Below are 23,493 nucleotides of genomic sequence, written 5' to 3'. Positions count from 1 at the left end.
CAGAGAGAATCTGTCACCTCGGATCCCTAGGAATTCACTGTTAGTGTAAACATGTTCTCAGGACACACTGTGTTTGCTGGCTTAGACTTCTGAGTAAGGAAGAAAAATCAGAGGTCATGTATTTCCAGCACCCTTTCCCACTCCTGTTCAGAGGCTGAGTCCCCTCGTGTGTTCATTCAGAGGAGAAGTACTTACTCAGGGGCAGAGCATTTGACTGCAGAGGAGAAGTACTTACTGAGTATCAGCTGTATGGACTCCTGCTGTTTCGGTCACCTGGCCTCGGCTGGCCCTGCAGGAGGCAACTGCACCCCAGCTTCTCTGTGAAGAAGGTCCCTTTTACCGCCTTCCCTTTCTGACAGGTAGTGTTGACTCCGCCTCCGGAGGCGGGCCCGTGATCAGGCCTGGCCAATCAGAGCACCGCATCTCCAGGCACTGTGATCAGTTGCAGGATGGACCCGGGACAAGTCTGGTCCAGTTGAGAGTGGACCCTGGGGAGCGGGGGTGGTTTGTTTGGTTACTGGAGAAGAAAAGCTCTAACTTTAACCTGCTGGACATTAATCGATGAGGACACAGGTCTGGAACTATGGGTGACATGTTGCTAGCCACAGGGAACCTGAGAATAAAACCTCCGAAACAGAGCGACTATGTCCTGGGGACGTTGTGTGAGGTCCTCGATCCGGCTGTGCCTGGAACCAGACACTGGATTTTCAGATCGATGAGCCAACGCATTTTCCCCCCACTTTTGTTACTCTTTTTTTTTTTTTAAAGATTTTATTTATTTATTAATGAGAGACAGAGAGAGAGAGTAAGAGAGAGAAGCAGGCTCCCCGCCGAGCAGGGAGCCTGACGCGGGACTCCATCACAGGACCCTGGGATCATAACCTGAGCCGAAGGCAGATGCCTAACCATCTGAGCCACCAAGGCACCCTGTTACTCTTAAACCAAACCGGGACAGATGTTATAGTTCCTGGAGTGGGAACGTGCAAGTGACAGACCACTCCACGAGGAGGTAGGGTGCAGGGCAGTGAGGACAGGGCGCCCTGGGCCAAAAGAATGGGGCCTCATCACACAGAAGTGACCTCCAGGAAGGCCCGACTGAGAAGTGACGAAGCTTAGGTTGAAATTGTCTTGCTTGAAAGCAGAGGGCTTTTCCATGAGGCTTGACTGAGAGAGCCACTTTCTGCCTGTGACCTGAAATCCAAAACAGCTGAGACTCCAGAAGTCTGAAGGCCTGCAAGGCTGGAAATCTAAATTATCTTTCCCAACCTAAAATGAGTGTGAGTAAGGGCAGGAAAGTGGGAAACTGCAGAAATCAGATTGGGTCCTGGGAATGCACTGGTCCCCTAGGCCCTTCCCAGTCACCTCCTGTGATGAGCCCCTGCTCCATGAAAGAGATGCAGTAGGAGTTAGGGAGCTAAATAATCCCCTGGTACCCCAAGGTCATTGTTTGCAATGACCTTAGGAAGGTGGAGTCCAGGATGGAGGCTGGGAGCCTGTTGGCTAGGGGGATGGGCAGAACATCAGCCGGGTTGTACCTACAAGGACTTTGCCTCAGCTAGAGTTCTGACTTCAGGCACAAACCCATGGACCAGACCAGAAGCAAATAAGAACAGTCTACTAAAGACCCAAGGGAATTATTCTATAAAAGAAACACCCAATCTATTGAATAATCTGTGTAAGACGCCATCATCTAGGGCAGTCCTCAGGTCCCTACTGCCTCATGAAGTGGAGAGCTACCTTCTAGAGGTTGTGTCTTCCCCAATGTCCACCTCAGACACGGCCATGGAGGGAGTGGGCAAGGGCTTGCCCAGAAAACACACCAAAGGGCAAACACCCTTGCTATCCACCAGGTACTGAGAGTGGGGTGTGCTATGGGCCGGTACCCTCTGTGTCGGTGTTTCCTTTTTTTTTTTTTTTAAGATTTTATTTATCTATTTGACAGAGAGGCACAGCGAGAGAGGGAACACAAGCAGGGGGAGTGGGAGAGGGAGAAGCAGGCTTCCCACGGAGCAGGGAGCCCGATGCGGGGCTCTCGATCCCAGGACCCCGGGACCATGACCCGAGCTGAAGGCAGACGCCTAATGACTGAGCCGCTCAGGCACCCCTGCATCGGTGTTTCCCATTCTCTCGCTCATCAGAACTGACTCTGTTCTCTCTATTATGTACTGTTGATGTTATAGGGGGCAGGGAGGGGATGTTAGCTGCATCACTTAGACCAAGGTTGCAGGCCCCTAGGAGGCCACGACTGGAAGTGAATTAAGGAAAAGGCATATCTTGAGGGGGAGGATTACATAGAGTCTATTGCACAGGTTCTGGGGGCAGACGGCTTCCTTTGTCTCCTTCCTCCTTCACTTCATAACTGTGTGATTGGAGCAAGTTACTTAATACCTTGTGTCTCCATTTCCTTATCCATACAATGGGGATAATAATGATGCGCATGTACACTTTGCATCACCGCCCTGTGACCGCCATCTTGCTCCCACCTGGATGCCGAGATGGACGTTAGCGTGTAGAGGAGAGCAGAGCTGGAAGTGGAGCGAGACATTGTATGAAGCCCTGATTCAGTCATGCCTGAGTCCAGCCTTATGCCTTCCTGGCCACTTATATGGAGAATACAGTTCCTTTTTACTTAAGCAAAGTAAGGTTACTTTAAAAGATTACTTAAGTAATCTGATAGATTTTTATCACTTGCAATCAGAAATTGTGTGCATTAATCACTGGATATACACCTTCTCCCCCAACTCCCACCCTCCAGGAGCTCTGCACCTAGTGCCAGACAAATAAGGAACGCGATATGGAAAGTATTGAGATAGGGACGTCTAGGGGCCCATGGGAGTAAACATGAGGAATATCCAGTCTAAGTATGGGGAGCAGGGGAAGCTCCCTCGAATAGGTAGCATCTTGGCTAAGTCCTGGAGGAAGAGTCAGAGCCAGCTGAAGGGGGTAGAGGGTAAACTGACCCATCCCATGATGGAATGGTCAATCTCTCAGTCACTGGAGGTTTTAAGAATGAGCTGGCAAACAACTTACTGGAAATGTTGACTAGGGGATTTATGTCTTGACTGGGAGGTTAAGCAGCATCTTTTCAGTAGTGAATTCAGCCCTTGGACACTACCATGACAGCCTCTAGAGCAGTATCACAACCTGGTGGCTCTTCATTGCTTTGGCCTGAGCGTGTATTTTGTTTGGCTCATACCATGTTTAAAATTTAAAAAACTCATTGCCAATATTTAAAATTGGGACGGTTCACATGAAAGCTTGAGGTTTTGGCTTCTCCTGAGAAATCAGAAGGCCTAACAACACTTGCCAACAAGGGACTGGCCCTGCAGAATGGTGCTCCGTTCACATAGGACTTGGGTATTCCTGGGTCCACTGCAGTCCCCATCATTCCCTCTTGTCTCACAGTATTCCCACTTTGCCCATTTCTTTACCTTATTTGTGGACCCTTGTAGGACTTTGATTTGTGAGTCCTGTTTTAGAGTAAGGATATGCTGGCCATGGATTAGGCCACAGGTGCCAGTGAGTGATGCTCTAGGGGATGAAATAAACCTGAGTGAGCCCATTTCTGGCTCCGTTGCCTCTGGTGCTGGTGGCCATGGCTTACAGGAGCTGAGCAGATTCAAGGACCTGGGTTTGAGCACTGGAGCAAGAGTAGGGTGGGGCTCATGTGGTTTTATGCTATTCAAGACCACCTGGCTTAGCAAATGGACACTTCGACACAGGTCAGGCTAGCTTACTAGGGTTCCACAGTGGAGTTTGGGGGCAACACGGTGGCTGATAAAAAACTGATCTCTTTGTCTTGCTTTCCTCCTTTGTTTATATGCCATCTCTTTAAGGAATCTCCCTAGGGATAGCTTTCAGGTATCCCTGGGTCCCCAGGACAGAGTCCATCAATAATAGCATCTGTGTGTGTATATGTGTATTCTTCTTTGAACATTTATTTGACATTTGTTCTTTTTATTCTAAGTTTGGGTTAGATTTAAAGATTCTTAACTTAAAGGGGTTATTTACATCCAAACTTAAGGTTGTTCATAATAATCTTGTATATGGCCTTTCTGCAGCTTTATTGAGGTAGAAGTTATAGGCCTATTTTGAGCATGTAAAGCTCAGTGAGTTCTGACAGATGCACCCCCTCTTGTAAGCACAACCACGGTCATGACATGAATATAGCCACTACCCCAAAGATCCCCTCTGTTCCTTTCTGTCCAATCTCCTACCACCTGAGGTCCCAGGCAATCACTGATTTGCTTTCTTGTCACCATAGCTGAGATTTCTCTCTTCTACAGTTTCATAGAAATGGAAGCATATACTGTATACTCTTTTTATCTGCCTTATCTCAGTATAATTTTTTTTAGATGCATCCATTGTGTTGAATGTGTGAGCAGTTCCTTCCTTTTCTTTTCCCTGAGCAATATTCCACTGATTGTATAACTACAACTATGGTTTGTTTATCTCGTCACCCGTTGATGGATATTTGGGTTGTTTCTAGTTTTTGATATTACAGATCAGTCTGCCATGGATGTACATGTACGGGTCTTTGTGTAGACATGTTTATTTCTCTTGGGTAAATATCTCTTGGGAATGGTTGGATCTAGTGTATGTTGGGTTCAGTGTATGTTGGGTCTAGTGTATGGGTAACTGTGTGTTTATCTTTTTAAGAAACTGTCTATTTTCCCAACAGGGGCGTTGTCCTATCTCACACTCCCGCCAGTAACGGATGAGAGCCCACTGCGTGGGGCTGTGTGGTGTCCCATATCCTTGCAACACTCAGCATTTCATTCTTTTAGATTTCAGTCATTCTAATGGAAGTGTAGTGGTATCTAATTGTGATTCTATTTTGCATTTCCCTAATGACTAAAGATGTTGAACATCTTTTCACATACTTATTGGCCATTCATTTATCTATGTGTACATAATAGCACCTTGATACCAACTCTCTCAACCTCTAATAGAGGCAATAGAAGGTCACACAGAAAATTCATTCATGGTACAGCGAATCAGTTCTATGAGAGGAACTGATAAAAAAGATGTAGATATGAGAGGGAGACAACCTCCCATCAGGAAGTGGAATGCTGGGGTTTTGTCGTTTTCCCAGAACCAAGCAGCTGGGGCAGGGGCCAGGGCCTCAGACCCTTTTCTGTGATGGGGATGGTTCAATGCTTGGCTACTGGCCCCCTCTCTGTTGGGCTCCCCTGCCCAACCTGTGGGGTTGGAGGGTTGATGAGACGAGTGGCTGACCCAGAGCTTCACCTCCTTTTATTAGGTTTTCTTGTTCCTTGGTGTAAGTTCTGACTCTCCAAGTCCACTGAAGCCAACTCTGCTCTTGGCTGCAGTCACTGGGAACAAGGTCCGGACCCTTGGTTTCCCCACTGTGGTTGGGAGCAGGGCTGAGGGACCACCATGCCCAGCTCTCCCCACTGGTCCCGACCCCAGGCAGCTGGGCAATAGGGGAGCTGGGCCACAGCACACTGGTGGTGGGACTCAGTCCTGTGAGGTTGTCACTGCAGGAAGTGCAGATCTAATCCCAACATCACTCAAGGCTTTAACTCGGCCTGGATATACCATAGGACCTGAACTCATCAGGTCCCTTATACCGATCAGTCTGTTCAGTCTGCAAACTGCTTTGATTGATTTTTTTTTTTCAGTGACTAGGACTACTGTCTGTACCAATCAAAATGAAATTTGGCTTCAGGAAGACTCAGCTTAAGGATGGAATGTCTTGTTCTCTTTGTCAGTTTGGCTTATCTTCTATTCCAAGAGCTCATGGATTTGTCATATGCATCAAAGTGCTCGAGTCTTCTGTCACTAATTGGCTGTGTTATCAACATGACACAGTGAAAAAGTCATTGGTTTTGGAATGTACTGGAACCTGGCTTTAGTCACAGCTCTGTCACTTAGAAGCAGTGTGACCTTGGGCCAAATCCCTAAGACCCCAGCTTTCTCCATAATCTGGGGATAGTAAAATTACTAAAATTACTAAAAAATAGTATCTCAGTAAAAACACTGAGATACCTCACAGTGTTGCTTCAATAATTAAATTTGACAATGGATGTGATGTTTGGGTATACTTGTAGTTTTTATTGGCTTGGGCTTCAAGCTTTTTCTGTGAAGAACAAAGAGGCTGCACCAGGTGATCTCCCAGGGCCATCTTGATCTGAAATATGATCCTATAGCAAAACTCTTGTCCAGATCATGAAATAACTTTCCTCACAGCGTATTAATAAGTCTCCGGAGGGGAGGACACAGTATGATATGTAAGCAAAAAAATCCAGATTTCTGTAAACAGGAGAAACTTTTAACCTGAACGTCAGCCAGTGTGACACCCAAAAAGTACGACCCCTGGGCCAAACTACTTTCTTCTTCCTGCCACTTCTCTAGGCAGTAGTACCATCTAGCAGTCCCATACATTGGGGTAAATAACCTACCCGGACAAAACCAAGTCTTAGAATCAGTGGTCCCCTCTCTCACAGACTTGGAGGAGATTCCTCATGGTGACTCAGTTTCCCTTTCATCCCAGAAGTTCCACAGGCCTTGCTCATTCGTTTCTTGGTGTCAACGCTTTGAGTTCTCCTCTTGAATGGCCTCTGAGGTCTTCCAACAGGAGTTGGCAGGATGAGTAGCAAGAATTATTATTAATTAGTAAAAATATGTATAATCACATAATTGGAGTGTATAATTGATGTTTCGCTGCCACAGGCAGAAATGGAGGGATGCATAAATGAAAGCCAGGGAGAAGGAGGCCGCCATGCAGGACGAGCCATGTGAAGGGTTTAGCACTCCTGGTACCCTGCAAAACACGGAATGATCAAAGGTCATGGGCTGTGGAGCCACACAACCCAAAGAGACAAAGGGTGACCGGGCCCTTAGCACGAATAGCCAACATAAATAGAGCTGCTTCCCCCAGGAGATTGTTTTACGCCCACCTTTGGAGCCCGCTGGTGTTTCTTTGCAGCAGCACGAGCCTTCTGGTGCAAGCACTCAGCCGATGTCCTGATGTCCGTAGTGGCTGAGGAAGAGGTGGTAGCATCTCCCTTGGCAGCTGGCTTCCCGGACTGTACCCCTGCCTTCTTGGATTTCTGAGTCCTCGATGCTCTGGCAATGCCCAGGGAAAGCTCCCGCCCCCTCTCTGGCCCCAGGGGCCTGGGTCATTATAAATGAGATGTGACGTCTGGGATTTATTTGTTTCAGGGCTCATTTGTTGGGAGGGGAGGAATAAGGTGGCAACTGAAGAGGCTCTTCTCAGTATATTGCACTCAAGGATGCCTCTGCTCAGTCGAGGATGTGGAAAGGAGGGGTGTGTGTGTGTGTGTGTGTGTGTGTGTGTGTGTGTGTGTGTGTAGCGGGAACAGGGAGCTGGGGCAGCCGTGGGACAGGAAGCAGGTGTGAGCAATTTTCAGAAGGGGGGAGTAACAACAACAAGGACAATACTAATAGCAGGCACGTGCGTTGAGTGCTTCCGGGGGGGGGGGGTCAGGCGCTGTGCTTGGGGCGTGCCACCTGCACTAGTTCATGTCACTGTCATGTGCTTCTATGACGTGGATGCTGTCGCCATCCCATCATTGGAGAGGACACAGGAGCCAAGACAAGAGAAGTCACCTGGCCAAGGTCACCCAGCTGGGAGGTGACGGAGCCAGGACTTCAGTCCAGGTCCTGCTCCGAAGCCCACGTTCTGCCACCACCTCTTCCTGGCACACAGTATTTTCCATTCTGCCGCTGTGGCCACCGCTCCCTCCACCTGTGTTCCTACCCCTGCGCAAGCCCCTCCCCCCCCACCCCTGTAGGCTTATTGTCAGGATCAAATGAGTTGATACTTATTAAGTCCTTAGGACAACAGTTGGTCTTTTGTAAGCATGCATCAATACCAGTTATTATTTTTCTAATATGTCATTTCCCTCCATAGGCTACCCTGCTGGGAGCTGCAAGGCTACAGAGGTAAAACAGACCTGTTTCCTGCCCTCCGGGGAGCTTATATTATAGTTGGGAGACAAAACACACACAGATAATAAAAGGCAATGTGTGATGCCTACATATAGACACTGTGAGCATGGCTCATACAGGAAAGACAGTAGAAGTCCAGAATGAGGAGTGACATTGCCCGGGATGAAGAGGGAGGGCTTCATGGAGGAGGTGAGGTCAGACCTACGGCTGAAGGAAGGGTTGAGTTTTTAAGGTTTCAGAGGGGGTGGATGAGGCCAAAGCACCCAGGTAGAAATAATAACTCCAGAATGTCAACTTTTCCCCCCAAGAATGAGGGCAGGGATTTTTGTCTGTTTTGCAAGCTGCTGTATCCCCAGTGTCTAGAATGGTGCTTAGACAGAGAAGATTCTCAGAAGCTCTCTGTTGAAAGAATGGATGAGAAAAGGAACGTTCAGGGGAAACTGTATGTTTGGGTGAGACCGGCAGACTGGTTTGGAGGGGTTGAAAGACAGGGGCTGGAGGGCAGTGCTGGAAAGGGTCTTGGAGTAGAAGTCTGATTTTGACAGATGGAGGGAAAAGAAGGGGCTACAGGAAGGCTGGGCCTGGCTTCCTGTGAATGCCCGGGAGAACGAGGGAAAAGTTCGCCATGTACAAGTCTGGCATTGTCCCCCACCTTAGCACCGGGAAGAGAGTAGGTAAAACCTGGAGTGGTGAACCTGCCTCAGAGCAGAGCATGGGTCCCTGAGGCTGGTCTGGAGCACAGAAATGGCAAGTGCGGTGTGCAGACCCCTGCTTGTGTGACACCACCTCCCATCAACACACATGTCCCCGTCACAATTTGCAGTCCACAATATTCGTCTGCCTTGGTTGATGACAGCATCCTCACTGCGCCAATGCTACTCTCAGTGGATTCCTTAAACTGGCTGCTTGGAATCTTCAGTCTAAGCAACTGCTCGGTGGACTTGGTGTTCCTACTTTCCAAATGCCTGCTTAGGGCTGGTGCAAGAATGGTGTGTGCCTTTCCCAGTAAACTGTTGGAACTGTTCCTGTGTACGGCCAGTCCCCAGGTTAGACCTTTGGCTCTTGGGGGAGTGGGAGGAGTTTGCTCTTTGCCTTCAGGTGCCTGCAGCGGGACTGAAATGAATGGTACAAAGAAATTGACTGAACATTAATAAAGTTCCTGTGGTCACAATGGACCCAAGCTAATGTTTTCAAATCGAGGATAGGTAAACTTGGAGAGTGTGGGGTTAGTTAGGCCTGGAGCAAAGTAATCAATTAGTTGATCCCAGAGACACAGAGAGAGAACTAAATGTTAGGGTAGGGAGTGATAAGGCAGAAAACATAATGATATTCTCCCATAATTTTCCCAGGTGAGACTCTGTCTTAGGAGGTTGTAAGGAGGTAGTAGAAAGAAAGAAAAGTCTTTGAAGTTGACAGAGCTGAATTTAGTGTCTGTTACTTAGGAGTTGAGTGATCTCTGGGAAGTCCCCCTAATGCAGTAGTTTTCAAAAAGGGGTGATTTTGTCCCCCTAAGGACACTTGGTAATGTCTTGAGGCATTTTTTAAAGATTTTACTTATTTATTTGAGAGAGAGAGAGAGAGAGATAGCAAGAGAAAATGAGTAGGGGGAGAGGGAGAAACAGACTCCCTGCTTAGCAGGGAGCCCGACATGGGGCTTGATCCCAGGGTCCTGGGATCATGACCTGAGCCAAAATCTGACGCTTAACAAACTGAGTCACCCAGGCGCCCCTCTAGAGGCATTTTTGATTGTCCCAATTGGGAGTGTGGTTTTGCTATTGGCATCATGGGGGAGAGGCCAGGGATACTGCTAAATAAACATCCTGCAGTATACAGGACAGCCCCCACAACAGAGAATGGTGGGACCCCAAATGTTAATAGTGCCTGGATTGAGAAACTGTGTCAACCATAGCAAGTCTCTGTTTCCTCATCTATAGAATGGGGTGAGAAGCAGCTATCTCATTACGGCTAGGAAGATGATATTTAGTGTGTGTGTGGGCGGGGGAGAAGGTAGTCCCTGGCACATAGTAGGCCCTCAATTCAGTTCTTTCTGTTACCCTCTTGAATGCCTTCTTCATTCCAGGTATGAAGAAGCTAGGGCCAATTCAGAAGTGTTGCCAAGCTAATAATAGGGCGGGCGGGGTGGGGGGGAGCGGTAACATTCTGAAGGAACATAGGAAGAACTGGAATTATTTAGCCTGGAGAAGGAAAGTGGCTCAAAGGTGATTTAATAATAGTCTTAAAGCCTAAGAAGCGTTATTATTTAGGGGAAGATAATCCACTGCTTTCCATCTCCACTGAGGAATGAAAATGAACCGCAGGCAGGGCAGAATTAGGCTAGACATAAGGCAGAACTTCCTGTCTACAAAGGTCCGCTAAAGGAAGAGCCTCTGTTGTTGAAGGCACTGTGGGAGTGGAAGGGGTCAGGTGGGCAGAGGGGAGCATGGCAGTGAGGATGGGGGGCTCTCTGCCCTCGAGGACCTTATAGATTAGCTTGGGGTGTCTGGGGGGGCGGGGTGGAGGGGGTTTGATGCAAATGCCATGGCAAGCACCAGGCAGAGAGCTCTGGGGGGTCAAAGGCTTAGGGCACAGGAGAAGGGGAAGGTGGGTAGCATTTGACATGGATCTTCAAGATCAGTCAGATGTTGGTGGGTGAGGAATAGAACCAAGGGGAGGTGGGCGCAGGCGACTGGGGTGTCCAGAAGAAGAGTGTGGAAGATGGGGAAATGAGGGGTGGGTCGGAGGGGCAGCAGAGACTCCTCCAGGAGACCTGGGTACAGACAAGGTGGAAGAAGGCTGGGCCGGACCATGGATTCCCGGGAAAGCCAGGCTGAGGAGCTGGTTCTCAACTCAGTAAGTGCAGGGGTGTGGGCAGGTGGTCACTCTGGCCAGTGCCCCCCAATCCCGACTCAGCTCTGGCAGGAGCCTGGGATCTCTGTGTGTAACGAGCTTCCCCTTCACGACACCCTGTGGCTTCTCACCACTGTGCCTGGGAAGGTAAATATGCGAAGCTCTGTAGTTTGGGTTGGAGGCAGCCTGTGGGGGGCAGGGCGGTCCATGGAGGACTGTTACCCCAGGACTTCAGGCAGGGGAGAGGTAATGAGGGTAGTGATGGCTGGGAGGGGTCGGAAAATCCTCTCCTGAGTCCTCTTTCCTGTGTGGGCCTCTGGTCGCTCCATCAGGGGAGACGGTTTGGCTCCAAGTTGGGCCACCTGCTGATCGCACTGCCTGGAATCCATCCTGAGAGCTGGATGCTTTCTTCCCTCTGGAAACCTGGAGCAAGGCTGGGCTCTGCCACTGCTGGGGCCCAGCTTTTGGGGGCTCACAGGGCCTGCTCAGGCTGCCCAGAGCCCCTGCACCCCTTCAGTGGTCTCCTTGGTGCATCCTGTTACCCCCTGTCTGCTCCCACTTCTCCGTGGCCATCCCTGGTGGAAAGGGAGTACAGCAGTGAAGGCAGAAGCCAGAGCAGTGGGGCCGAGGACCATCCAGGCCCAGTAGTGCTGCTGATGGATCTCCATGCTTACCCGTGGCTCAGCTCTCTGAGTCTGGGCAGGGTCCCCGTAGTGCCTGACCCCCTCCAGGGGCTGCTCCTTCAGCCTGTGGCAACGGGCAAAACAGATGCCCCCCCCCCATGCCCCCCACCCCCAGGGTCCCACCTGAGCAGCAGTGCGAGCTAGCAGCCTGGACAACCTTGGACAGAAAGTGCCTGCAGAGGGTCTCCACGGAGGCCTGGATAAGAGGGAAGGCTGTGCATTTCATGGCTCTCAGATGAGGGCAGACCCAAGCAAGGACTTGTGGCTCAGAGGCAGTGAGGAGGTGCTGTGGACAGGGCCTCCTTTGCAGGCGGGCACTGGAGTCTCTTGGGGAGCTTGGTTCACACAGAGAGCCCAGGCCCCCGCCGGAACTACATTGGGGGACACAGGCCAGAGTGACCTTCGATCCCGCCAAGTCCGGAGTGGTAGGCCTCTGTCCCCTCAGGGTTAGCCGGGACCTCTAAAGCCCCAGAGACTCCCCTTCAGAGTTGCTCTGACGTGACCTGGGGCAGCAACTGCTCATGGTTGCTGGAGGCAGTGGGGTTCTTGCAAAGAGCATGGACCTCAGCATTTGCAACACTGGGGGGGCTCAGGCTCGGCTTCTATCGTAGCTCTAGGGGAGCAGCAGCAAGGTCCAAGGCTGTACCCAGCCTCCAGTGCTTCATGCTACCTAGGAAAGGCCAGCATCTATCTTCTATAACTGCCCTGAGGAGTACGTGAAATAACATATTGTCTCTATGGGGTCGGTTCTTAGCAGTGAATATTTGTTCCTTTTCTGTGCCCCAGGGCCAAGAGCTGACTGAGCCCAGGTGTTACAGGGAAGCATCCACTCTCAGGTGCCGACCTGGCTTAGGGGAGCCCCAGAGTGGGTGCCTCACTTGTTCACCTTCGTCCCCGCCCTGCTCTGTTCTTGAGCCATTTATAATCTTGGGTGCAGACTCACTCTGTTTAACAGACCCTGCAGAGGCCCCTGGAGGATCTCCGAGTCTCCTGGGTGAGGTAGAACAGTAAACAGACTATGTGCTGTGCTCTGCAGAGGGAGAGGCAAGTCTGGGTGATGAGGACAAAGAGGCAGTGTCTCAACCAGGCCTGGGGCGCAGGGCCAAGGGGGTGACAGCAGAGCAGAGTCTGAAGGATCCGCTAGCAAGAGTTAACCAGCAGCACAGACTCCTGCAATGGGGCCTCAGCTCCGTTAATCTCCTTGTCCTACCATCGGGAAGACAATTTGGCCCGGGACCTGTTCTGAGATCCTGTGGTGGTGCCCATAGGACGCCAACCACCTGTACAGAAAAGGGGAAACTCACCAGATGCTTCCGAGGCTCAGAGGGTTGGCATCTCAGGGGCCCTGGCCCCCATTAGCCAGCACAAGCTAGCCCCCCAGCGGGTTCTGGGAAAATCTCCATCGAGAGCCAGCGTCTTGCTCCTGGAGGAGTGAAGGCACTGCAATCGTGAGTCACACCACTCCCCAATTACTCTGAGAGGAAGCTTCCATGATGAAGGAGGAGAATTCTAGAGGAGTCCCAACCCCAGGGAAACTTCCCCAGCCTTTATCGGCAGCTGCCGCTTCCCGCTCATCTCCTTTCTCTTTGCTGGAGGTGCGTCTATGACAGGAGCTTCCAAACAGCTGAAGCTCAGGAAATTCTGTGAGTGTGTGTGTGTTTGTCTCCGAGCGACTTTCATCCATCTGTAGGTTCAATCTGTCTGCAAACTCGCCTTTGTCAGCAGCTGGGGAGGCAGCTCCACAAGGGAGGGACACTTGTCTCCCGGCCACCAGCTGAGCCGAGCTCCCTCCAGCTCGAAGAGGACATCTGCAGGCCATTACCCATTCACGGCAGAGGACTGGGCCCTCAGCAAGATTTCCCCAGCTCGGTGCCTGGCCCAGGAGCTCGCCTCCTCTCCGCCTGCCGTCACCGAGCCTCCCACTGTCCCCTGCAGAAATCCCACCTGTGCCCTGATACATTCACAGCTGAATGGGACGACCTAGGACAGGGAGGTGGTAGAAGATGACCTCTGGAGTTCACGATGCGTGATTAGGACCATTGTTTCTGGAGGCCTTTGAAGTCCTTTGCTGTTTGAAGCCATTGTCCTATAGTAATGGTCAGATTGTCCAGGGCTGAAAAGACTTTGAAAGTCATCTGGTCCCTTTTCCTTTCCCTCTCCGCCAACTGCCTACGCTTCTCCCCATTCCACAGTTACACCTTCTCTACAAGTTGGTCATCACTGCACTTGTAACCTTCCGGCAACAGGGAGTTCAGTATGTCTTCAGGCTCAGGGCAGCCTGGCAGGTTCTAATGGCTTTTCCAACCATTGAGCTGAAATCTGTCCACACTGAGTTGGTACCCACCCCCCCACCCCACCCCCCGGTTCTGGTTCTACCCTCTGAAGCACAAGGATGGAGTCTAATCTCTGTTCCATGACAGCCTGGCTCACACTGGAAGGTGCTAGCACATAAACCTCCTCCAGGAGAACAGCCCTAGCTCCTTAAACAGCTCTTCTCGCACAGAGTTTTAAGTCCTTTTGACTGGAAATGAACACTGGAAATCCATCTCAGTTCAGACTCCTTCCTTCCAAGTGACTTTGCAGGTCTCACGAACGACCCTGAGGCCAGCATGTTGGTTTATAAGAGTGACATCATAACTGCTGTCCCCAAAGCAAGTTAGCCCTGCAAATCTGATCCGGCTGGTGGTGTTCAGACCCTGGGGAGCCAGTCATCAGCTGGTGGGGCACTCACTCTGGGCCTGAACCCCAGGCTTAGAGGGGAGGGAGGTCATGGAAGGAAGAGACTGAGCTGGCTATAAGGGCCTCTCGGGTTAAGGCAGGCTTGAAGGAACAGGAGAGAGAGACCAAGTGACAGGCACAGAGGGCACCCAGAGCAGGGCCGTGGAGGAAGGACCCAGTGGCCCCATGCCAAGGTTTTTGGAGGAAGCAGGGACAACATGCTGGAGGAGGGCCCTTCCCAGTGCAGGAGGCAGGAGCCAGAGACTCAGGCACAGAGGAAGCTGGAGGGCCATGCTGGGGGGAACAGGAGATTAGAGAGGGAGCCAGGCCATCCACAGGTGGCTCCAGGACCCTGGAAGGAGGCCTTGTCAGAGGAGCCCTGTGCCTATGAAAACCTTCTAGCAAGGATGCTCAAGCCCCAGGGGACCTGCCAAGGCCAGGGGACCATTTGGATGCGGAACTTGGTGGAGCCCACACTGCACATGGGCTTCTTTGTGCACCTGTACAGATGTGTCTGGCTACTAGCGCTTTCCCTGAAGTGAAGTCAAGATCAAGAATGTTCTCAAGGGTACCCAGGAGGCCCTTCGCCTTCCCAGGAGATTCTTCTTTGCAATAGACTCCACCAGCTTTTCGAGGTGACTGCTAAGTTGACTTCCGCATGGAGCAGCGGGAGGACTGCCAGGCCCAGAGGTGCCTCAGCGTGGGCCCCCTCTTCTGGGCAACAGCGGCAGACTCTGGGCTCCCCTTGAGCCCAGGGAAATGCGACTCCCACCTGCCGGGGTCTCAGGTCCTCTCCAGAAAGCCCAGCCCTTTAGGGAGCTGTCTCCCCGCTTGAGAGCCTCTGCGTTCCTTCCTCCACCCCTGTGCCTGATTTCCAATTTGTTGCTATTTTCCATTTCATTTCCCTCCCGCTCACCTTTCCTCCCTGTGGGATCACCGGGGCTTTGATTTCCTTTTGTCAGAATGAGCATTTCCTTGTAGCGCCACTGTCCCTCCCTCCCTCTTCCCACCCCCGTGACATTGTTTAATTCAGCTGCTTCCTGCACCTGGCTGGGCCTCACACCCACCGGCCTCACACCCACCGGGAGGCGAGGAAGGATCACAGCCAGCAGCAGCCCCCCCACCTCCCTCCAGGTAAGACTGGGCCTCTCTGGTTACACTCGCTTCTGTTCAGGTCAGGAAGGAGAGCCCTCTAATTACTGACATTGCTGAGCCTGGAATGGGGGCTTGGAGAAGCCCCCCACGCTGTCCCGGTCGCCAGCCCGGCATGCTGGCGACTGAATGCCAGGCTATTCCCACCACCCTCTCTCTCTGCTGGTGGCGATTCCAATCTCTTCCCCTTGCCTGCAGGCAGGACTGAGGCCTGGCCTCTCTGCCTGGGTTGGGGAGGGTGACGGTGTGGCAGAAGTCACAGCTTTTTTCAAGAACTGAAGAAAAGGAAATTCTATTCTCCGTCTTCCCCCACCCCCACCCTCCCCACTTCTAGGGTCTTGCTGTGCAAATGAATTGGTATAACCTAAATCCTGCCCTCTGCAGTTTTAGGAGTTACCCTTAGAAGTGACCAGGCAGGCCGTGTTCTGTCTCGCTGCCCTTGTCCCCAGGGCCAGGAGTCTGGCGGGTGAGGCTTTGCGGGCAGGTGTCCCTGCATCCTTTGTGGCTTCTATCCACATCACTCCATCTCACCTCCGTCTTCGGTGCAGGCCCCAGAAATGGCTGTTTCCCTGTTAGCATCTCCGTTTCATTGTGTGCAGTCCCCAGAGGTGGTGGGAATGGAGATAGCTTCTCAGAGAGAGCACAGGTAGCTTGTGGGCTTACTGGTCAATGGATGCTGAGACCCTCATACCAGTAGCGCTAGGCCGGGATTCTGATCAATGTTCTCCAACCTGTGACCGGTGGCCACAGAGATTTCAAAGTGAGGAAAGGCCCTGATCTGCTCAAGTAACCCATTCATCCATTCACTGAATTCTTCATTGAACAAGCAACTTCCTGATTTTCCAGCCCCGCCAGTCACAGGGCAAAGCAGGGGTAGGGGGGTGCTGAGATAAGAAAACATGGTCGTTCTTCTCAAAGCACTCACAGTCTTGGGGAAGACAAATGCATACATACACAGGGCTGTGTGATAAGTGCCTTGTATGTACCAAGGGAAGGCATCACACATGCCACAAGGGCCGTGCCTTCAGAGGAAACACGGGAGCTGGACAGGCAGTCAAGAATGTTCCATTGTTTGGACCAGCAGGTCAATTTCAATAGCTGTCCATAGTGTTTCTCTCAATGCAAAGAGCACCAAAGTTGCAAAGACAGTGAAATTATGAAATACATTGCAAATTCTTTTAATTGAGTAGGGTCCCTTGCATGTGACATTTGTGGCTGTTCATAAAGTCGTGGGACACCAGGCCACACAGCCCTGGAATCAGGACAAGCCCCTCACCGAGGCTGATGCAGAAATGTTCCAGGAAAACGGGAGAGGGCTCTGCTTATTGTCTGAGTCCCGAGTTCCTAGGGGTGCCACGCGTGTACTAGCTCAAGATTTAGAGGCAGGGAGAACATAAATCTGTTCGGCCGAGGGCCAGGGGAGTCCAGATTTTGGCGTCTGTTCTTTAATCAATAGCATTAGGCCTTCCGATTAAAGGGTCTTAATTTGATAGTCTCCCAGAGGAGTCATCGGTCCTGACGTGGACATACCACATGGCTTGCTGACGGCCATGGAGGCAGGGCCAGCTTCCCAAAGGACAGCAATGCAGCTCTATGTTCTCTTCAGATCAAAAGCCAGAAACGAGGTTGGTTTCCATCCCAGCTTCAAAGGTTAGAGCTGGAACGGACCCTGGTGAGTTCAATGTCTCTGCCCCTGGAAAGAGCACACACGGTCCTTGGGGGACCACCCTCGCCAGGTGAAAATAGATCCTACTGCCAAAGAGAATCCAGGATTTCTTTGTCAGAGGAGTCAGAGTGCCCTTAGTTACATTGCAGTAATTCAAGCTGCAGTTTTGGGTGTTTCCCATTTGTTCTTCTGGTTTCCTCCACATTTCAGACCTGGCAAGCTCATCACCAAGGAGTTTGAGAGGGAGCCCTTGAGGTTATGGGAGGTGTTCTGGGTGGGCTGGAGGTCGGGGCCGAGGAGCCAGGGAATCATATGTCCGAGCTGCAGCTTGATTTTTCAGCTGAACTTAAACCTCACCAAACCTCATTCCCTTATCTGTGAAGTGCACTCCTACTTCACCGAACCACTGTGAGGATTACGTGGAATAATATATGTGGGAGCACTTTCTAGACTTTAGAACATAGACACAAAGTATAGTGCATATCTGATGTTTATCTGTTTGCCATCTCTCCCTCGGGGGACCCGCCAGTCCCCACGGTTCTCACTGGTGTGTCAATCACCACAGGAGGCCACAGGGACAAGCAAGTGACCCCCACCTGGACCGTCACCTCCTCCCTTGGGACCGTGATCAGACCAAGAATTGAGCACGCGACCCAAATAGGGCCCATTAGAGTTCTTCCTTCAAACGTACATATTTGTGCTAAGAGATTGCCAAAGCAAAAGAAAAGGCTATGAATCGGGGCATTTGAAGGCTGTCTTCCCTGTCACAAGGGGACTGAAAGCCTTTCTGCTGATGGAATAGACAGATGGAAATGAGATCTGGATGCAGGGAGGCAGATTTCTGATGGCCCCGGTTCCTGATTCTGGCTCCTGGTGGTTGGATACCTGCAGCCCTTCATTCTTTGAACAGTCTTCATTATTTTCCACTCTGCAAGCCAACATTTTGCTTAATTAGTTGGAGATGGTTTTCATTTGTATGCAACGAAAAAGAGTTATTCCTGGTCATTCATTTTTTTGCAGGTTTTCATTTATTAATTTAGTCATTAATACATTTAACAAAGATTTATTGACTATAGAACACCATTGTTGTACACAAAGAATTTGACAGATCTTTATTTTTGGTTCCTGGGAGGGAGCTTCTAAACCCTTGAAAGGAATACATTTGTTACTGGGACCACACCTGAGTGTATGCTAAAAAGATGACTCAGGATGGGGGCTGGTTCTTGTCACGAGACGGGCTTGGAGCTATGTGACTTGGCCTGAATGTCCTCCAGAGAGAGAAGGAGGTTTGGAGAGTGAGTTCAGTCACATGGCCAAGGATGCAATCATCCCTTTCTACATTATGAAACCCCAATAAAAATTGCGGGCACCAATGCTCAGTGGAGCCTCCTGGTTGGCGAAGACATCCACGTGCTAGGAGGGCAATGTATCTGGATTCCAGAAAGGAAGGGGCTGAAAGCTCTGCATTCGGGACCCTCCCAGACCCTCCCCCCTCCCGTATGTCTTTTCATTTGGCTGGCCCTGCTTTGCATCCTTTATCATAAACTGTAAGTATTATGCTTTCTAGAGTTCTGTGAGGTCGTCTGGGGAATGATCAAAGCTGAGGAAGTTGTAAGAATGTCTAGGTTTGCGGCCAATTGATCAGAAGTACAGGGGACCTGGGGATCCCCAAACTTGTGACTGGCATCTGACACGAGGGCAGTCTTAGGGGAAACGCTGCCCTTTGTCGGTGGAGCCTGCATGAACTCGTTGTGGGGGGGGGGGTTGTTGCCAGAATCCCACCGTGGGATTACAGCCATGCACATGAGCATTTTACTCAAGAGAAAGGGAAATGCATAGTTTTTCATCAGGTGAAAGATTTGTATACGAATGTTTACAGCAGCTCGGTTTGTAATAGTTCCAAACTGGAAACAATCCAAATGCCCATCAGTAAGAGAATAAACAAATTGCGGTATATCCAATTGATGGAATACGACTCATTGATAAAAAAAGGATGAATTAATGAAACATGGAACAACATGGAGAGTCTCAAAATAATCATGCTGAATGAAAGAAGCCACACAAAGAAAGAGTATGTATTGTATGCTCTCACTTACGTAAAACTCCAGAAAACACAAACTAGGGATGCCTAGATGGCTCAGTCCCTTAAGTAGCTGCCTTCGACTCAGGTCATGATCCCGGGGTCCTGGGATCAAGCCCTGCATTGGGCTCCCTGCTCAGCTGGGGTGCCTGCTTCTCCCTCTGCCTGCCGCTCCCCCTGCTTGTGCTCTCTCTCTCTATATCTGACAAATAAATAAAATCTTGGAAGAAAATTAATCTATAGTGGCAGAAAACAGATCAGTGGTTGCCTGGGAGGAGACTCTGGTGGGGAGGGATAGGAAGGAGGCGTTACACTGGGCAGGAGGAAACTTTTAGAGTGATGGGTATGTTCACTATTTGATTGTGGTGATGGTTTCGCGGGTGTAGGTCTGGGTCAAAACTTACTAAACTCCATTTTGAATATGTGTGGTTTATTATATGTCAATTATACTTCAATAAAGTGGTTTCACATAATCCCATGGCAGATCCTATGAAAGTGCTAAAAGTTTCCTAACATCTGCAGAATCTCAGACTCAGTATATCCAAAATGGCACTCCTTTCCTGACCTACTTCCAGAGTGCTTTTGCATATTGACATATCCTCTCCTGGATAGGGGCACTGCCATCCGCCCCAAATCCAGAAACCTGAACTTTTTCCTCTTCTTCCACCAAGAGCCAGTTGGAAATGAAGTTCTGGTGATTCTCCTTCCTCAGTATCTCTTAAACTTGACCCCTCCTCCCCCGCCAAGGTTAGGTCATTATTACCTCACATCCGAGCTCTTATGTTAGCCTCCCCACTAGGTTTCCAGTACTCTATGCTGCTTCCAATGGGAGCTTTCTGGACCCTGTGTGTGATCTCTGAAAAGCCTGGGTACAACTTGTTTCTTCCAGATAAAAAATAGAGACAAAAATGTTCTCCTCGCTTTGCCTCGATAATCCTTACCTTAAACATTGCCTCTTCGCGGAGACGCCCCCTAGCCCCAGCTAGTACATCCCCTGGTTAGGACCCAGAGCTCCCCCTCGTGGTGGCGTGTAACATCCGCGGGTGATTTACTGCCTATCTTCCCACACTGTAAGAACCGAAACTGTTCCTTTTATGGCTATTTCCCAGCGCCTTTCTCAGGGTCTGGTACAGAACAGGAGTACCGTGAATACTGATCAGCAACTCAAGAAGGGTCCAGTCTACTAGGACGAGTATAACAGGGATACACAAGGATATCAGGCAAATTATAGGTGCGGTAAGGCACGACCCAAATAAAAGCCGACAGTGACAAAGAGGAGAAGGGAGAGAGATCTGGCTGTGGGATAAGGAGGGCTTGGAGAAAGAGGGGGCATGGGGAGCAGGGTCGGGCCTTCCATAGAGTAAGAATGAACTTAACAAAGGGGGGACACAGGAACAGCCGCAGTCAATCTGGGGACTAGAGCGGTCCACTTCATAATATATATTCACAGAATGAAAAGAGTAGGAAGAAGGAGAGCTGTAAATGCCTTGAGGCCAGAGCTTGGAGGGTGTTAAATATCCAATTATTTGGTGGCCCAGGGGGGCCACGGAGGGTTTTTGAACAGGTGAATGACTTAATTAGCTATGTTACTGCCAATATTCTGCTTCTCTCCTCTTCCTCTTCCTCTGCCCTTCTCCCCCCCTCCTCCCCCTCCCCCTCTCCTCCTCCCCCACCTTCTCTCCCTCCTCCCCCTCCCCCCTCACTGTTCTCCCACTCAGGTAGCAATGGAGCCTAACGTAGATCAATTGGAAGGAGATAGAGACAGGAGTTGGACACCTGTGACTTGGAATACTGTCCAAGAACTTGGGTGTTAGCCTTGAAAATGAAGGAGCAGGGTCAGATGTGAGGGAAGTGGTAGAAACAGACTTTGTGGGACTTGGCACCTGACTATTCAGAAGGATGAAATAAAGAGTGCACTCAAAGATGAATCAGCGGTTTCAACCCTGGTTTACCCGGAGGGTGATGGTGTCTCTATTCACTCTCACCAAAGACTTAGTTCTGTGGGGTGTCCGACTGGGTTGGAGAGGCAAGAGAACAAGAGTTTGGAGTGGATTTGGCCTTTATAGCCAGGTGAATGCAATTCCTGGCAGTCTTTGATCAAGAAATTCCGCGGGCTTCTTCCCTACTGTGCTCGGTCCTCTGGGAACCTCTGCCAGTCAAGTGGATGGGGGATCCGTCTTCACGAAGAGATTTTTTTTTTCCTCTTAATAAATAACAATGCTAAATTGCAAGTGTGTGGGGGAGTATCAGGACATCGCTCCTCAATCCTGCTATTGTGTTTGAGCTCTGGGTAATTAGTGTCTGGTAGTTTTAAACAGATGGGTCTCTCTGGCAGCAGGGATTACAGCTTGAAATCAATCCTGAACAAATATTATATTAATTTCTCAACTCCCTCTCTCTGTGGACAAAACCTGTTCTTTTCCTCTGAACGCTGTAATGACGAGAACATTAATATTAGATCACTTAGAGATGAAACGGAAGTGGTGGAGGAAAAAAAGGGACTGAACTTAACAGGAGCCGAGGAGGAGGCAGGTGCTAAAAGTTTCATGTGGCTGGTTGCAGACGGGAAGCCGAAGAAGGAAATCCTGAGCACACTCGGGGCGGGGGTGGGGGCCTTTCAGCGCTCCCCAAATGTTCAGCTTTGGTTTGAAGCTGGCACCTGCTTTGACAATAGGCTGGGCAGTCTCTGATGTTTATTCAGCCTCAAAGAGGAGACCAGTTCTACATAAATAAGTCTGCAGGGGGCCTGGCTACACTTCTGACTTTCCAATCACACGGGGCAATCTACAATTCAAAAACAAGATTTGCTTCCTGCAGTGAGCCTACAGCCTGCCCCCTGAAGCCCCACCACCACCTGGGAAGCACAGCCCCTCTCTTGGACTGTTAAAAAGGACCCACCGCACCCCCCCCTACAACCACATCCTTGTGTAAGGGCATGTGATGGGGCCCTTGCTTTGTTCCCAGCATTGGGTAAAAGCTAAGTCTGGAAATGTTTAAATGTACAGGCAGTCAGCTCTCGATTATTAATGCTAATGTAATTCCTGAACCATTTCTCTTTGGCTTTGTAGAATTTTTTTTTTTAACTGCCATCAGACCTTACCTACCTAATCATGCTTGGCTCAGGTTGACATGAAAACAGCAACAACTGTGGGGTTGTGGAAAAGATCAGGGGATTTGGAGCTGGTCCTGCCCCTGCTAATGATGCGTCTCAATGTCTGGGCATCCGCTTCCCTTATCCGTAGAATGGGGACTGAATCAGCCCCACCCCCACCCCACCACACAGTGGAAAAGTCAAATACAGTGATGGATACACAAGTACCTAAGGATCTGTACAAGCCAAGCACATGTGGGGCTATGAAAATGCCATTGCTGGGGCGCTGGGGTGGCTCAGTCAGTTAAGCGTCTGTCTTCGGCTCAGGTCGTAATCTCGCGGGTCCTGGGATGGAGCCCAATGTTGGGCTCTCTGCTCAGCGGGGAACCTGCTTCTCCCTCTGCCCCTGCCCCTCCCACCTGCTCGTGCTCTCTCTCTGTCTCTCTCTCAAATAAATAAATAAAATCTTAAAAAAAGAAAAAGAAAGAAAGAAACAAAAATACCATTGCTGCCCCCCAAGCGCTGGATTCCTAGAGGATGGAAGTCTTCAGAGAAAACCCACTTGCAGACGAACATGGAGGGTCCATGCAGGAACCACAGCTACAAAGTCCTGGAGAGGAGCCTCTGACCTGTGGTTTTTGCAGAATCTGAATTGGAGGCGGGCCTAGTGGAATTGGAAGCGGGGCTAGTGCAGTTTTATGTGGGCTTGTGGGGGTGGAGGAAGCTGCCAGGAGAGGCCACTGGGGGAGGCAGAGGGGAGCCATGAGATGGGGGGGTGGTGTCGAGAGCTGGGCGGGTCTGGGATTTTACTACACTCACCAGCTGACCAGTTAGCCCGCCACAACTTCCTGGATGCCGGCAGAAGACACGAGACTTTGGGTAAGGGACCAAAGGCCGTTACTCAGAGTGACGGCAGTAGCCAGAGGGTCAGCACGCATGGCTCCCCAGTTCCTACGGGGTGACCAGAAGAGGGCCAGGTGACACCTGCACGTGCAGTGGTCTGCTCTACCAGAAGGAATCCTGAGCTCAGGGAACTTGAACCTTTTATGATGGGATGGAAGCCGTCCTGACCTTTGCCCCAGAAGGAGACATTATCTTTTTTATACTGGACCCTAAGCTAGCTTTTCCTTTGCTCCAGAGACACACTGACTCCATCTTCCAAAGCTGCTCACTATACAAATATTCTCGAAAAGATGGTCAGAATAAAGCCAGTTATTCGTAAGACCTGCCGAAAAGCAAGGGGCCTCTGGAAAGCTGTCTTCGCATGGAGTGCTCCTGGTGTTCTTCGAGCAGAAGGCGTTCCGAGCAGAGAGTCTAC

This window comes from Callorhinus ursinus, unplaced genomic scaffold (assembly GCF_003265705.2).
Source record: "Callorhinus ursinus isolate GAN/ISIS: 27379988/994484 unplaced genomic scaffold, GSC_fseal_2.0 scaffold19, whole genome shotgun sequence".
NCBI classification, from domain to species: domain Eukaryota; kingdom Metazoa; phylum Chordata; class Mammalia; order Carnivora; family Otariidae; genus Callorhinus; species Callorhinus ursinus.
The sequence above is the reverse complement of the archived record's forward strand: the minus strand, read 5'-3'. Positions refer to the sequence as shown.